Genomic DNA, 18,417 nt, shown 5'->3' on the forward strand with positions numbered 1-18,417 from the left:
TTCCTCCTCCACCAAACTTTACAGTTGGCACAATGCATTGGGGCATGTAGCGTTCTCCTGGCATCCACCAAACCCAGGTTTGTCCGTTGGACTGCCAGATGGAGAAGAGTGAGTCATCAAATCAAATCAAATCAAATTTTATTTGTCACATACACATGGTTAGCAGATGTTAATGCGAGTGTAGCGAAATGCTTGTGCTTCTAGTTCCGACAATGCAGTAATAACCAACAAGTAATCTAGCTAACAATTCCAAAACTACTACCTTATAGACACAAGTGTAAGGGGATAAAGAATATGTACATAAAGATATATGAATGAGTGATGGTACAGAGCGGCATAGGCAAGATACAGTAGATGGTATTGAGTGCAGTATATACATATGAGATGAGTATGTAAACAAAGTGGCATAGTTAAAGTGGCTAGTGATACATGTATTACATAAAGATGCAGTAGATGATATAGAGTACAGTCTATACATATACATATGAGATGAATAATGTAGGGTATGTAAACATTATATTAGGTAGCATTGTATAAAGTGGCTAGTGATATATTTTACAACATTTCCCATCAATTCCCATTATTAAAGTGGCTGGAGTTGAGTCAGTGTGTTGGCAGCAGCCACTCAATGTTAGTGGTGGCTGTTTAACAGTCTGATGGCCTTGAGATAGAAGCTGTTTTTCAGTCTCTCGGTCCCAGCTTTGATGCACCTGTACTGACCTCGCCTTCTGGGTGATAGCGGGTTGAACAGGCAGTGGCTCGGGTGGTTGTTGTCCTTGATGATCTTTATGGCCTTCCTGTGACATCGGGTGGTGTAGGTGTCCTGGAGGGCAGGTAGTTTGCCCCCGGTGATGCGTTGTGCAGACCTCACTACCCTCTGGAGAGCCTTACGGTTGTGGGCGGAGCAGTTGCCGTACCAGGCGGTGATACAGCCCGACAGGATGCTCTCGATTGTGCATCTGTAGAAGTTTGTGAGTGCTTTTGGTGACAAGCCAAATTTCTTCAGCCTCCTGAGGTTGAAGAGGCGCTGCTGCGCCTTCTTCACGATGCTGTCTGTGTGGGTGGACCAATTCAGTTTGTCTGTGATGTGTTCGCCGAGGAACTTAAAACTTACTACCCTCTCCACTACTGTTCCATCGATGTGGATAGGGGGGTGTTCCCTCTGCTGTTTCCTGAAGTCCACAATCATCTCCTTAGTTTTGTTGACGTTGAGTGTGAGGTTATTTTCCTGACACCACACTCCGAGGGCCCTCACCTCCTCCCTGTAGGCCGTCTCGTCATTGTTGGTAATCAAGCCTACCACTGTTGTGTCGTCCGCAAACTTGATGATTGAGTTGGAGGCGTGCGTGGCCACGCAGTCGTGGGTGAACAGGGAGTACAGGAGAGGGCTCAGAACGCACCCTTGTGGGGCCCCAGTGTTGAGGATCAGCGGGGTGGAAATGTTGTTGGAGGGCACTATGGTGTTAAATGCAGAGCTGTAGTCAATGAACAGCATTCTCACATAGGTATTCCTCTTGTCCAGATGGGTTAGGGCAGTGTGGTTGAGATTGCATCGTCTGTGGACCTATTTGGGCGGTAAGCAAATTGGAGTGGGTCTAGGGTGTCAGGTAGGGTGGGGGTGATATGGTCCTTGACTAGTCTCTCAAAGCACTTCATGATGACGGAAGTGAGTGCTACGGGGCGGTAGTCGTTTAGCTCAGTTACGTTAGCTTTCTTGGGAACAGGAACAATGGTGGCCCTCTTGAAGCATGTGGGAACAACAGACTGGGATAGGGATTGATTGAATATGTCCGTAAACACACCAGCCAGCTGGTCTGCGCATGCTCTGAGGGTGCGGCTGGGGATGCCGTCTGGGCCTGCAGCCTTGCGAGGGTTGACACGTTTAAATGTTTTCCTCACGTCGGCTGCAGTGAAGGAGAGTCTGGATGTTTTAGTTGCGGGCGTGTCAGTGGCACTGTATTGTCCTCAAACCGGGCAAAAAAGTTATTTAGTCTGCCTGGGAGCAAGACATCCTGGTCCGTGACAGGACTGGTTTTCTTTTTGTAATCCGTGATTGACTGTAGACCCTGCCACATACCTCTTGTGTCTGAGCCGTTAAATTGAGATTCTACTTTGTCTCTATACTGACGCTTAGCTTGTTTGATTGCCTTGCGGAGGGAATAGTTACACTGTTTGTATTCGGTCATGTTTCCGGTCACCTTGCCCTGATTGAAAGCAGTGGTTCGGGCTTTCAGTTTCACACGAATGCTGCCATCAATCCACGGTTTCTGGTTTGGGAATGTTTTAATCGTTGCTATGGGAACGACATCTTCAACGTACGTTCTAATGAACTCGCTCACCGAATCAGCGTATTCGTCAATGTTTTTGTCTGACGCAATACGAAACATATCCCAATCCACGTGATGGAAGCAGTCTTGGAGTGTGGAGTCAGCTTGGTCGGACCAGCGTTGAACAGACCTCAGCGCGGGAGCTTCTTGTTTTAGTTTCTGTCTGTAGGCAGGGATCAACAAAATGGAGTCGCGGTCAGCTTTTCCGAAAGGAGGGCGGGGCAGGGCCTTATATGCGTCGCGGAAGTTAGAATAGCAGTGATCCAAGGTTTTTCCAGCCCTGGTTGCGCAATCGATATGCTGATAAAATTTAGGGAGTCTTGTTTTCAGATTAGCCTTGTTAAAATCCCCAGCTACAATGAATGCAGCCTCCGGATAAATGGATTCCAGTTTGCAAAGAGTCAAATAAAGTTCGTTCAGAGCCATCGATGTGTCTGCTTGGGGGGGAATATATACGGCTGTGATTATAATCGAAGAGAATTCCCTTGGTAGATAATGCGGTCGACATTTGATTGTGAGGAATTCTAAATCAGGTGAACAGAAGGACTTAAGTACCTGTATGTTGTTATGATCACACCACGTCACGTTAACCATGAAGCATACGCCCCCGCCCCTCTTCTTACCAGAAAGATGTTTGTTTCTGTCTGCGCGATGCGTGGAGAAACCCGTTGGCTGCACCGACTCCGATAGCGTCTCTCCAGTGAGCCATGTTTCCGTTAAGCAAAGAACGTTACAGTCTCTGATGTCCCTCTGGAATGCTACCCTTGCTCGGATTTCATCAACCTTGTTGTCAAGAGACTGGACATTGGCGAGAAGAATGCTAGGGAGTGGTGCACGATGTGCCCGTCTCCGGAGTCTGACCAGAAGAACGCTCCGTTTCCCCCTTTTACAAAGTTGTTTTTTTGGGTCGCCGGCTGGGATCCATTCCATTGTCCTGGGTGAAAGGCAGAACACAGGATCCGCTTCGCGAAAGTCATATTCTTGGTCGTACTGATGGTGAGTTGACGCTGCTCTTATGTTCAGTAGTTCTTCTCGACTGTATGTAATGAAACCTAAGATGACCTGGGGTACTAATGTAAGAAATAACACGTAAAAAAACAAAAAACTGCATAGTTTCACTCGGTAGTGAGTGTTGCACCCGAGGACAGATGATGCGCTTCAGCACTCGGCGGTCCCGTTCTGTGAGCTTGTGTGGTCTACCACGTCCCGGGCGTTGTTGCTTCTAGACGTTTCCACTTCACAATGACAGCACTTACAGTTGACTGGGACAGCTCTAGCAGGGCAGAAATTTGACAAACTAACTTGTTGGAAAAGTGTCACGCTATGACGGTGTCACATTGAAAGTCACTGAGCTATTCAGTAAGGCCATTCTACTGCCATTGTTTGTCTATGGAGATTGCATGGCTATGTGCTCAATTTTATACATCTGTCACCAACGGGTGTGGCTGAAATAGTCAAAACCACTCATTTGAAGGGGTGTCCACATACTTTTGCATATATAATGTATTAATCTATTATAGGCCTAACTCACTATATTGTTAAACTGAAGATTATACACATTTTGCAAAACTCATGGATACCCTGGACCCACTCCAATTTGCATAACGCCACAACAAATCCACAGATGATGCAATCTCTATTGCACTCCACACTGCCCTTTCCCACCTGGACAAAAGGAACACCTACGTTAGAATGCTATTCATTGACTATAGCTCAGCGTTCAACATCATAGTGCCCTCAAAGCTCATCAATAAGCTAAGGACCCTGGGACTAAACACCTCCCCCTGCAACTGGATCCTGGACTTCCTGACGGGGCCGCCCCCAGGTAGTGAGGGTAGGTAAGAACACATATGTCATACTGATCCTCAACACTGGGGCCCCTCAGGGGTGCGTGCCCTTCGGTACTTCTTGTTCACACACGACTGTGTGACCAAGCGCGACTCCAACACCATCAGTAAGTTTGCTGACGACACAACAGTGGTAGGCCTGATCACCGACAATGATGAGACAGCCTATAGGGAGGAGGTCAGAGACCTGGCAGTGTGGTGCCAGGACAACAACATCACCCTCAATGTGAGCAAGATAAAGGAGCTGATCGTGGAAAGGAGGAAAAGGAGGGCCGAGCACGCCCCAATTCTCATTGACGGGGCTGCAGAGCAGGTTGAGAGTTTCAAGTTCCTTGGTGTCCACACTAAGGATCTGTCATGAATGAATCGTGAACAATAGTGAGTGAAGAAGTTACAGATGCACAAATATCATACCCCCACGACATGCTAACCTCTCACCATTACAATAACATGGGAGGTTAGCATTTTAAATCATACCCCCAAGACATGCTAACCTCTCACAATTACAATAACATGGGAGGTTAGCATTTTATATCATACCCCCAAGACATGCTAACCTCTCACCATTACAATAACATAGGAAGTTAGCATTTTAAATCATACCCCCAAGACATGCTAACCTCTCACCATTACAATAACAGGGGAGGTTAGCATTTTTTGAGAGTATGATATTTGTGTGTCTATAACTTTCTCACTCATCATTATTCACGATTCATTCAGGATTATCCGTGATCACGGTAACATCCACATTAATGTAGAAGTGTTTAGAAATATATTCTATTCTTATTTACAATAAAAGTGACTCCAAAATGACACAATACATTATTTATCATTCATTTCTATTGGACACAAAATCATCTGAAACACAACCAAAACAAACAGCAAATGCATCCAACAAGTTGGTCGAGTCACGAGCTTGATGTAGTCAATGTGTGCTAGGAATAAGGAACCAAATCCGTGGAGGCAGCTGAGGGGAGGACGGCTCATAATAATGTCTGGAATGCAGTCAATGCAGAGATATCAACCACATGGAAACCACATCTCTGATGTGTTTGTTGCCATTCCATTGAATCCATTCCAGACATTTTATGAGCCGTCCTCCCCTCAGCAGCCTCCACTGAAGTAATACAATTTTGACTACCTTAATACACATACAGTGGGGCAAAAATGATTTAGTCAGCCACAAATTGTGCAAGTTCTCCCACTTAAAAAGATTAGATGTAATTTTCATCATAGGTACACTTCAACTATGACAGACAAAATGAGAAAGAAAAATCCCGAAAATCACATTGTAGGATTTTTAATGAATTTATTTTCAAATTATGGTGGAAAATAAGTATTTGGTCACCTACAAACAAGCAAGATTTCTGGCTGTCACAGACCTGTAACTTCTTCTTTAAGAGGCACCTCTGTCCTCCACTCGTTACATGTATTAATGGCACCTGTTTGAACTTGTTATCAGTATAAAAGACACCTGTCCACAACCTCAAACAGTCACACTCCAAACTCCACTATGGCCAAGACCAAAGAGCTGTCAAAGGACACCAGAAACCAAATTGTAGACCTGCACCAGGCTGGGAAGACTGAATCTGCAATAGGTAAGCAGCTTGGTTTGAAGAAATCAACTTTGGGAGCAATTATTAGGAAATGGAAGACATACAAGACCACTGATAATCTCCCTCGATCTGGGGCTCCACGCAAGATCTCACCCCGTGGGGTCAAAATGATCACAAGAACGGTGAGCAAAAATCCTAGAACTACACGGGGGACCTAGTGAATGACCTGCAGAGAGCTGGGACCAAAGTAACAAAGCCTACCATCAGTAACACACTACGCCTCCAGGGACTCAAATCCTGCAGTGCCCGACGTGTTCCCCTGCTTAAGCCAGTACATGTCCAGGCCCGTCTGAAGTTTGCTAGAGAGCATTTCGATGATTGAAGATTGGGAGAATGTCATATGGTCAGATGAAACCAAAATATAACTTTTTGGTAAAAACTCAACTCGTCGTGTTTGGAGGACAAAGAATGCTGAGTTGCATTCAAAGAACACCATACCTACTGTGAAGCATGGGGGTGGAAACATCATGCTTTGGGGCTGTTTTTCTGCAAAGGGACCAGGACGACTGATCCGTGTAAAGGAAAGAATGAATGGGGCCATGTATCGTGAGATTCTGAGTGAAAACCTCCTCCAATCAGCAAGGACATTGAAGATGAAACGTGGATGGGTCAATGAAGGAGTGGCTTCGTAAGAAGCATTTCAAGGTCCTGGAGTGGCCTAGCCAGTCTCCAGATCTTTGGAGGGAGTTGAAAGTCTGTGTTGCCTAGCAACAGCCCCAAAACATCACTGCTCTAGAGGAGATCTGCATGGAGGAATGGGCCAAAATACCAGCAACAGTGTGTGAAAAAGCTTGTGAAGACTTACAGAAAACGTTTGACCTCTGTCATTTCCAACAAAGGGTATATAACAAAGTATTGAGATAAACTTTTGTTATTGACCAAATACTTATTTTCCACCATAATTTGCAAATAAATTCATTAAAAATCCTACAGTGTGATTTACTGGATTTTTTTATCTCATTTTGTCTGTCATAGTTGAAGTGTACCTATGATGAAAATTACAGGCCTCTCTCATCTTTTTAAGTGGGAGAACTTGCACAATTGGTGGCTGACTAAATACTTTTTTGCCCCACTGTAGGTGAATTTAACCCAATACTTTTTGTCCCCTAAAATGGGGGGACTAGGTGCAAAAAGGTGCAAAAAGTGCTGTAATTTCTAAACGGTATGGATGAAGATCCCCTGAAATTAAAGCTGATTGTCTGCACTTTAAACTCAAAGTTATTGCATCATTTTAAATCCAAAGTGTTGGAGTACAGAGACACAACAACACAACAACACAACATGTCCAATAGTGTTGGAGCTCACTGTAGTTAGTCTGCTGTTTGGTTAACTATTTAATTATCTGCATGACTTCTCTGTTTTCTCTCTCTCTGTTGGGAAGGGCCTGTCAGTAATCACTTCACTGTTACTGTTGTTTATCAAGCCTGCCCAAGAACCTGAGTGGCCCAGACTTTGGAAGAGCCTGCCCAAGAACCTGAGTGGCCCAGACTCTGGAAGAGCCTGCCAGAGAACCTGAGTGGCCCAGACTCTGGAAGAGCCTGTCAGAGAACCTAAGTGGCCCAGACTCTGGAAGAGGCTGCCAGAGAACCTGAGTGGCCCAGACTCTGGAAGATCCTGCCCGAGAACCTGAGTGGCCCAGACTCTGGAAGAGCCTGCCAGAGAACCTGAGTGGCCCAGACTCTGGAAGATCCTGCCAGAGAATCTGTGGGGCCCAGACTCTGGAAGAGCCTGCCCGAGAACCTGAGTGGCCCAGACTCTGGAAGAGCCTGCCAGAGAACCTGCGGGGTCCAGACTCTGGAAGAGCCTGCCCGAGAACCTGCGGGGCCCAGACTCTGGAAGAGCCAGCCCGAGAACCTGCGGGGCCCAGACTCGGGAAGAGCCTGCCCGAGAACTTGCGGGGCTCAGACTCTGGAAGAGCCTGCCGGAGAACCTGCGGGGCTCAGACTCTGGAAGAGCCTGCCCGAGAACCTGCGGGGCTCAGACTCTGGAACAGCCTGCCCGAGAACCTGCGGGGTCCAGACTCTGGAAGAGCCTGCCCGAGAACCTGAGGGGCTCAGACTCTGGAAGAGCCTGCCCGAGAACCTGCGGGGTCCAGACTCTGGAAGAGCCTGCCAGAGAACCTGAGTGGCCCAGACTCTGGAAGATCCTGCCCGAGAACCTGAGTGGCCCAGACTCTGGAAGAGCCTGCCTGAGAACCTGAGTGGCCCAGACTCTGGAAGAGCCTGCCCGAGAACCTGCAGGGCCCAGACTCTGGAAGATCCTCCCGAGAACCTGAGGGGCCCAGACCCTGGAAGAGCCTGCCAGAGAACCTGAGTGGCCCAGACTCTGGAAGAGCCTGCCCGAGAACCTGCGGGGCTCAGACTCTGGAAGAGGCTGCCAGAGAACCTGAGGGGCCGAAACTTAAAACACACCTTTTTAGTTTTACTTTTCTTCAGAGTGCTGTTTAGTTGTTCAGTTTTTATTGTTATTCTTCTGTTTTTTTCCTTTTATGTTTGTTGTGTAGTATTTGTTTTTTTTCTCCCTGTGAAGCACATTGTGTTGCATTCCATGTCTGAAATGTGCTCTATAAATAATGCTTGATTTGGTTTGATGTAGAACTGTGGACTTGACAGGAAGCTCCTCCACACAGGTCAGCTGTGAATATCTTTATCACCCCAATACATGTCAGGATATGTGGATAGAAATGTATATATTTCACATCAACGTCGTCTAGTCATACCAGACGGTTGGTCTACTGATCCATCATCTAGTCATACCAGACTGATCCATCATCGACTGCACTTTCATTGAATGAAGTGAATACGGAAGTACCAGTAGATGACCACAGGGTGGCGGTCTATACTTACAGTTCCAGGCCCTGATTCTTTGGGCTACATACTATAATATACTGCTGTGATTGTAAGTAATTTAAAAAAAAATCAACTTCATTGAAACGTTTAAACGATATGCACCTAAGATTTACACCTAAGACAACCTAGACAGCGCATCAGACAGCGCATCAGACAGAGCATCAGACAGAGCATCAGACAGCACATCAGACATCAGACAGAGCATCAGACAGCGCATCAGACAGAGCATCAGACATCAGACAGCACATCAGACAGCACATCAGACATCAGACAGAGCATCAGACAGCGCATCAGACAGCGCATCAGACAGCGCATCAGACAGCACATCAGACAACACATCAGACAGCACATCAGACAGCACATCAGACAGCATATCAGACATCAGACAGAGCATCAGACAGAGCATCAGACAGCACATCAGACAGCGCATCAGACAGCGCATCAGACAGCTCATCAGACAGCGCATCAGACAGCACATCAGACAACACATCAGACAGCACATCGGACAGCACATCAGACAACGCACCAGACAGCGCATCAGACAGCACATCAGACAGCACATCAGACAGCACATCAGACAGCACATCAGACATCAGACAGCACATCAGACATCAGACAGCACATCAGACAGCACATCAGACATCAGACAGCACATCAGACAGCACATCAGACAGCACATCAGACAGCACATCAGACAGCGCATCAGACAGCGCATCAGACAGAGCCAGACATCAGACAGCACATCAGACAGCAAGTCAGACAGCACATCAGACATCAGACAGAGCATCAGACAGAGCATCAGACAGAGCATCAGACAGCACATCAGACAGCACATCAGACAGCGCATCAGACAGCACATCAGACAGCACATCAGACAGCACATCAGACATCAGACAGCACATCAGACAGCACATCAGACAGCACATCAGACAGCATATCAGACATCAGACAGCACATCAGACAGCACATCAGACATCAGACAGCACATCAGACAGCACATCAGACAGCACATCAGCCAGCACATCAGCCAGCACATCAGACAGAGCATCAGACAGCACATCAGACAGAGCATCAGACAGCACATCAGATAGCACATCAGACAGCACATCAGACATCAGACAGCACATCAAACAGCACATCAGACATCAGACAGCACATCAGACACATCAAACAGCACATCAGACATCAGACTGCACATCAGACAGCACATCAGATAGCACATCAGTCAGAACATCAGACAGCACATCAGACATCAGACAGCACATCAGACAGCACATCAGACACATCAGACAGCACATCAGACAGCACATCAGACAGCACATCAGACACATCAGACAGCACATCAGACAGCACATCAGACAGCACATCAGACAGCACATCAGACACATCAGACACATCAGACAGCACATCAGACAGCACATCAGACAGCACATCAGACACATCAGACAGCACATCAGACAGCACATCAGACAGCACATCAGACACATCAGACAGCACATCAGACAGCACATCAGACACATCAGACAGCACATAAACCAAATACTTATACTTATACTTATACTTATACTTCTACTACTATACTTTATTCAAGTAGTATTTTACTGGGTGACTTTCACTTTTACTTGAGTGATTTTCTATTAGGGTATCTTTACTTTTACTCAAGTATGACAATTGGGTACTTTTTACACACTGGTAACAACGAATGCTTCTTACCATGCTTGTTACAAATGTTAATGTTTCTGATAGCATCTCAACTCATCATATTGGTCAGTGCTACCTGGGATCCTTGGGACATCTTTATCCTAACCTTAACTCCTACCCTTACCCAAACCTTAACCATAACCCTTACATAACCTTAACCATAACCATAACCCTTACATAACCTTAACCATAACCATAACCCTTACATAACCTTAACCATAACCATAACCCTTACTCTAACCTTAACCATAACCCTTACATAACTCCAACCTTAACCTTAACTCCTAACATTACTCTAACCATAACCCTTACCTAACATTAACCTTAACTCCAGAATGGGAAAATGCTTTCCAAGAAAGAAACCGATGAAGACAGAGACAGAGTTGTCCATTTCCATTTTGTAATGTTAAAAAGAGAAGAAAAATACAATTCTGTTTTTCTAAATGAGCTATCTAGACCAGTGTTTCCCAACTCCCGTCCTCGATTACCCCCCAACAGGACACATTTGTATGGAAGCCCCGGACAAACAGACCTGATTGAACTAATCATCAAGTTCTCTATGCGTTAAATCAGGTTTCTTTGTCCGGGGCTACAACAAACATGTGTACTGTTGGGAATACTCCAGGACTGTTGGGAAACAATGATCTAATCTAGGCTACTCTACTGTAGGCTACACATTTATGCTATTGAGTAGGCCTGTATCTTTATTTAATTAATCAATTTATTAACAATAAAAATCCTTATTATTTTGTCAGAAATGTATTTATACATGTTGTAATAAAGTTGACAAAAGTAGAAGCTAATCTTTAGTTTGTACGTACTTTCAATTGGTAATGAATAATCAGTAAATACATAGAAATGAACTGAAGTTTAACTAGCTAAATTCTGTGTAAAACCTAGTTTTTAATTTTTAATTATCTCAACCTTCATTTAACCAGGTAGGCCAGTTGAGAACAAGTTCTCATTTACAACTGCTAGCTGGCCAAGATAAAGCAAAGCAGTGCGACACAAACAACAACACAGAGTTACACATGGAATAAACAAACGTACAGTCAATAACACAATACAAAAAAACGATCTCTATACAGTGTGTGCAAATGGAGTAAAGAGTTTAGGCAATAAATAGGCCATAGTAGCAAAATAATTACAATTTAGCAAATTAACACTGGAGTGATAGATGAGCAGATGATGAGTGTGCAAGTAGAGATACTGGGGTGCGAAAGAGCAAAAAACAAATAAATAAAAAACAATATGGGGATGAGGTAGTTGGATGGGCTATTTACAGATGGGCTATGTACAGGTGCAGTGATCTGTGAGCTGCTCTGACAGCTGGTGCTGGGTGACCAGTGAAATATACCTGCTGGAGTGCGTGCTACGGGTGGGTGTTGCTATGGTGACCAGTGATCTGAGATAAGGCGGAGCTTTACCTAGCAAAGACTTATAGATGACCTGCAGCCAGTGGGTTTGGCGACGAGTATGAAGCGAGGGCCAGCCAACGAGAGCATACAGGTCGCAGTGGTGTGTAGTATATGGGGCTTTGGTGACAAAACGGATGGCACTGTGATAGACTGCATCCAATTTGCTGAGTAGAGTGTTGGAGACTATTTTATAAATGACATCGCCAAAGTCAAGGATTGGTAGGATAGTCAGTTTTACGAGGGTATGTTTGGCAGCATGAGTGAAGGATGCTTTATTGCAAAATAGGACGCAGATTCTAGATTTAATATTGTATTGGAGATGTTTAGTATGAGTCTGGAAAGAGAGTTTACAGTCTAACCAGACACCTATGTAATTGTCCACATATTCTAAGTCAGAACCGTCCAGAGTGGTGATGCTGTACGGGCCAGCAGGTGCGGGCAGCGATCGATTGAAAAGCATGCATTTAGTTTTACTTGCATTTAAGAGCAGTTGGAGGCCACGGAAGGAGAGTTGTATGGCATTGAAGCTCATCTGTAGGTTAGTTAACACAGTGTCCAAAGAAGGGCCAGAAGTATACAGAATGGTGTCGTCTGTAGCAAGAGCGACATCATTTATGTATACAGAGAGAAGAGTCGGCCCGAGAATTGAACCCTGTGGCACCCCCATAGAGACTGCCAGAGGTCCGGACAACAGGCCCTCTGATTTGACACACTGATTTCTATCTGAGAAGTAGTTGGTGAACCAGGTGAGTCATTTGAGAAACCAAGGCTGTTGAGTCTGCCGATAAGAATGTGGTGATTGACAGAGTCAAAAGCCTTGGCCAGGTCGATGAATATGGCTGCACAGTGCTGTCTTTTATTAATGGCAGTTATGAGTGTGGCTGAGGTGCACCCATGACCAGCTCGGAAACCAGATTGCATAGCAGAGAAGGTAGGAAGGCAGAGTAGAATAGATATAGGTCTGTAACAGTTTGGGTCTAGATCGTCTGAGATTCCCATAGATTGGAAAGCTGCAGCGGTCATCCCCCTCTTTCAAAGAGGGATGACCGCTGCAGCTTTCCAATCTTTGGGAATCTCAGACGATACAAAAGAGAGGTTGAACAGGCTAGTAATAGGGGTAGCAACAATTACGGCTGATAATTTTAGAAAGAGAGGGTCCAGATTGTCTAGCCCAGCTGATTTGTAGGGGTCCAGGTTTTGCAGCTCTTTCAGAACATCAGCTATCTGGATTTGGGTGAAGTAGAAATGGGGGAGGTTTGGGCAAGTTGCTGTGGAGGGTGCAGGGCTGTTGACCGTGGTTGGGGTAGCCAGGTGAAAAGCATGGCCAGCCATAGAAAAATGCTTATTGAAATTCTCAATTATCGTGGATTTATCGGTGGTGACAGTGTTTCCTAGCCTCAGTGCAATGGGCAGCTGGGAGGAGGTGTTCTTATTCTCCATGGACTTCACAGTGTCCCAGAACTTTTTGGAGTTTGTGCTTCAGGATGCAAATTTCTGTTTGATAAAGCTAGCCTTTGCTTTCCTAACTGCCTGTGTATATTGGTTCCTGACTTCCCTGAAAAGTTGCATATTGCGGGGGTTGTTCGATGCTAATGCTGAACGCCACAGGATGTTTTTGTGCTGGTCAAAGGCAGACAGGTCTGGAGTGAACCAAGGGCTGTATCTGTTCCTGGTTCTACATTTCTTGAATGGGGCATACTTATTTAAGATGATGAGGAAAGCACTTTTAAAGAATAACTAGGCATCCTCTACTGACGGAATGAGGTCAATATCCTTCCAGGATACCCGGGCCAGGTCGATTAGAAAGGCCTGCTCGCTGAAGTGTTTTAGGGAGCGTTTGACAGTGATGAGGTCGTTATGTGATGAGTGATGAGGGGTGGTAATTATATTGTACTTATGCAGATATGATATGTACTCTGTGGTGCACAAGTGGGTTTATTTTCTCACTTAGATGGCCTTATAATGAGGGCCAAGTTGTTATGATGGGTAATTTACTGTATAAGTACACATTAATTACAATTAAGTATGACTGTTTCAACTAGTCAAATCCTGATGTGTATAAACCCTGGATGACTGACAGGGGGGGTGCTGTATTGAAGCCACCAAGCAGCCATTTTGGAAGACATTCATTTATTTTCTACATTCGTTTTTGACATGTGTTTTATATTACAGACACCTTAATGCATAGTTTTAATTATATTATGTGACTTAAACATCAAATTACAAATGGAAAAAAACAATTAAAAATGTTCCCTTATCAGCAATCCAGGGTTTATATACAGTGCATTCAGAAAATATCCCCCATTGACTTTTCCCACATGTTTTACGTTACAGCCTTATTCTGAAATGGATTCAATAGTTTTTCCCTCATCAATCTACACACAATACCCCATAATGACATCACAATACCCCATAATGACATCACAATACCCCATAATGACATCACAATACCCCATAATGACAAAGCAAAAACTGTTTATGAAGAAAAATGTTTGCAAATGTATAAAAAAATCTAACACTGATATATCACACTTGCATAAGTATTCTGACCCTTTACTCAGTACTTTGTTGAAGCACATTTGGCAGTGATTACAGCCTCGAGTCGTATTGGGTTTGACGCTACAAGCTTGGCACACCTGTATTTGGGGAGTTTCTCCCATTCTTCTCTGCAGATCCTCTCAAGCTCTGTCAGGTTGGATGGGGAGCGTTTCTGCACAGCTATTTTCAGGTCTCTCCAGAGATGTTCAATTGTGTTCAAGTCCGGGCTCTGGCTGGGCCTCTCAAGGATATTAAATTGTGCACCGCCGGTTGTGATACAGCCTGGAATCGAACCAGGGTTTGTACTGACGCCTGAGATGTAGTGCCTTAGACCGCTGCTCCACTCTGGAGCAGGTTTTCATCAAGGATCTCTCTGTGCTTTTCTCTTTGCCTAGATGCTGACTAGTCTCCCAGTGTGCCCAAGCACGACTCCAACACCATCATTAAGTTTGCTGACGACACAACAGTGGTAAGACTGATCACTGACAACAATGAGGCAGCCTATAGGGAGGAGGTCAGAGACCTGGTACTGTGGTGCCAGGACAACAACCTCTCCCTCAATGTGATCAAGACAAAGGAGATGATTGTGGACTACAGGAAAATGAGGACCCCATTCACATCGACAAGGTTGTAGTGGAGCGGGTCGAGAGATTCAAGTTCCTTGGTGTCCACATCACCAACAAACTATCCAAGACAGTCATGAAGAGGGCACGACAACACCTTTTCCCCCTCAGGAGACTGAAAATATTTGGCATTGGTCCCCAGATCCTCAAAAAGTTCTTCAGCTGCACCATCGAGAGCATCCTGACCAGTTGCATCACTGCCTGGTATGGCAACTGCTCGGCACCTGACCGTAAGGCGCTACAGAGGGTAGTGCGAATAGCCCAGTACATCACTGGGGCCAAGCTTCCTGACATCCAGGACCTATATACTAGGTGGTGTCAAAGGAAGGCCCAAAAAATTGTCAAACACTCCATCACCCAAGTCATAGACTGTTCTCTCTGCTACCGCACGGCAATGTCTGTCGGATGGGACGTTAAACGGGTGTCCTGACTCTCTGAGGTCACTTATCGTAAGAGTAGGGGTGTTAACCCCGGTGTCCTGGCTAAATTCTCAATCTGGCCCTCAAACCGTCACTGTCACCTAATAATCCCCAGTTTACAATTGGCTCATTCATCCCCCTCCTCTCCCCTGTAACTATTCCCCAGGTTGTTGCTGTAAATGAGAACGTGTTCTCAGTCAATTTATCTGGTAAAATAATGGATAAATAAAAAAGAAAGAAAGAAAATGTCACACCCTGATCTGTTTCACCTGTCCTTGTGCTTGTCTCCACCCCCTCCAGGTGTCGCCCATCTTCCCAATTTATCCCCTGGCTATTTAAACCTGTGTTTTCTGTCTGTCTGTGCCAGTTCATCTTGTTTGTCAAGTTTACCAGCGTTTGTCCTGTCAGCTCCTGTCTTCTCCCAGCCTCTCTTTTTCTCGTCCTCTGGTTTCTGACCCTTGCCTGTCCTGACCCTGTACCCGCCTGCCTGACCACTCCCTGATCCTGAGCCTGCCTGACCACTCCCTGATCCTGAGCCTGCCTGACCACTCCCTGACCCTGAGCCTGCCTGACCACTCCCTGATCCTGAGCCTGCCTGACCACTCCCTGATCCTGAGCCTGTACCCGCCTGCCTGACCACTCCCTGATCCTGAGCCTGCCTGACCACTCCCTGATCCTGAGCCTGCCTGACCACTCCCTGACCCTGAGCCTGCCTGACCACTCCCTGATCCTGAGCCTGCCTGACCACTCCCTGATCCTAAGCCTGTACCCGCCTGCCTGACCACTCCCTGATCCTGAGCCTGCCTGACCACTCCCTGATCCTGAGCCTGCCTGACCACTCCCTGATCCTGAGCCTGCCTGACCACTCCCTGATCCTGCCTGACCACTCCCTGACCTTGAGCCTGCCTGACCACTCCCTGATCCTGAGCCTGCCTGACCACTCCCTGATCCTGAGCCTGCCTGACCACTCCCTGATCCTGAGCCTGCCTGACCACTCCCTGATCCTGAGCCTGCCTGCATTCCTGTACCTTTGCTCCTACTCTGGATTACCAACCCCGGTCTACCTTGACCTGTTGTTAACCTGCCCTGTTGTTACAATAAACATTGTTACTTCACACAGTCTGCACTTGGGTCTTACCTCGATACCTGATAGGCAAGCGGTGCCGGAGCGCAAAGTCATGGCCACCCGGACTATTTTTATTGACCCCCCTGTTTTTAAACTGCTGCTACTCTCTGTTTATTATCTATGCACAGTCACTTTACCCCTACCTACATGTACAAATTATCTCGAATAACCTGTACCCCTGCACATTGACTCGGTACCGGTACCCCCTGTATATAGCCCCATTATTGTTATTAAACTAAATAAACTAAAGTGAAAAATAGTTAATTTAGTACATATTTTCTTAACTCTATTTTCTTAAAACTTCATTGGTTAAGGGCTTGTAATTAAGCATTTCACTGTAAGTTCCACATCTGTTGTATTCGGCGCATGTGACAAATAACATTTGATTTTGTTTAATTTTTATGTAACTTTACCCCTACCTACATGTACAAATGACCTCCACTAACCTGTACCCCCGCAGATTGGCTCAGAACCGGCACCCCTGTAAAGAGCATTGCCTCCACCTCTCCACACCTCCAAAACCCTACACCAGAGATATATATATAATGACGAGATGCTCATCATGTCTCCACCCTAAGAATGGAGTCGCTGTTCAAAAGGCTGGAATGCAGGCAAAAAAGCTTAGGCCCAAAATAAACCCGTAGAAACGGATTGGGAATATTTTGTCGAGAGTGAAAGCTCTCGCTTTTCCTCTTCCTCTTTGGCTCCATCCAGATCCGTTGTGTGGCCCCATGAGGAAGAGTGTTGCGCCAGGCTGCTGCTGCGCATGTGCAGTATGCTGCAGAAGGACAACTCCAATGCGACGGGAGAGATAAGACCGGAGCAGACTGTACGGAAAGTGTGCTCACTGACGAAGTTTGGTTTCAACGAAAAGTTATTCTTCTTATCTAGTTGTTCACATGACACGTGGTGATAAGAAGTGCGTGGTAACACAGTAGATTTGGACAAGACCTGAAACAAGTAGCCTCGTTAAAAAAAGCGAGCGCGTCTGCTTGCGAAACACTTGTGGCTTTTTGACTTGCAATTGGGAAGCGGTGAGTTGACTTTATGTATGTTATTGAAATAAATCAGACATAATTGGCCTGTTGTTGTTGCCTACTGGACACAGACGTCAATTGAATGTCTATTCCAATTTGAAATGGAATTGAAATGACGTGGAAACAACGTTGATTCAACCAGTGTATTCCCAGTGGGTGTGTTCTTGGGTTCAGCAAAACGTGTTTTAGAAATGAAAACGCTACACACGATTAGTAGTTCATTAGTTGTGATTTGCCTGTTCTACATATCGCTGTTATTTACACTCTATTGTTATAGTTACTTTACAAGTCTTTCATCTGTTGTAGTTTATTTTAGTTTATTTTTTACGTGCACTTTCTGTAGTGAAGTGGACTTTCATTCCAAGGTGGCCCTTTAATACCACACCAACCACACATCTGGCATTTATTGAACATTTAGTTGAAAATGAACACCTTGTGCATCTAATGCAAATGAAACAATGTGTGAATAAGTCAAACTGGTGTGAGTTTGATTGTTTGTGGACTATGACATGCCGTAGGCTGTTAGACAGTATGTGATACTATTCATGCTGAGGATCGCTGAACTCCGGTCTCTCATACTGACGCGGAGTTGACTTTTCATACCTGGTCCCACAACAACAATGACTATTAAAGAGTCGATTCTGTAAACGTACCTATCTTTGTCTTGTACAATTGCGGTCTTTCTGTGGGGTGCTGAAATCAATACTTTAAATATATATATTTTAATCGACTATAACCACTGAAGGACCGCAGTTGTACAGGACAGACTTGTACAGGTTGCTACGCGTTTTCAGAGTTGATATTTTTACAAGAATCGACTGATGGTGACTCAATGTTGTTGCTAGCAAATCCTGAGGGATCTACACAAGGTTTCCTTCAGGAGTCTACTTTCCAGTAGGGATCTGGGCCAAAGTAG

At 45.4% G+C, this 18,417-nt stretch overlaps 1 protein-coding gene across 2 annotated transcripts in view; it reads left to right on the plus strand.

Annotated features, from left to right (window-relative positions):
* The first annotated feature begins 17,228 nt into the window (after positions 1-17,228).
* Positions 17,229-18,417, plus strand: part of kank1a (KN motif and ankyrin repeat domains 1a) — a 175,300-nt gene continuing 174,111 nt past the window's right edge. For both annotated transcript variants that reach the window (XM_036936602.2, XM_090191293.1), the window contains exon 1: positions 17,229-17,498. The gene's annotated coding sequence lies outside the window, so the exon portion shown is untranslated. The remainder of the gene's footprint in view (positions 17,499-18,417) is intronic.

The sequence above is a fragment of the Oncorhynchus mykiss genome, chromosome 11, assembly GCF_057628025.1.
Source record: "Oncorhynchus mykiss isolate SJ-2025 chromosome 11, ASM5762802v1, whole genome shotgun sequence".
Taxonomy (NCBI): Eukaryota; Metazoa; Chordata; class Actinopteri; order Salmoniformes; family Salmonidae; genus Oncorhynchus; species Oncorhynchus mykiss.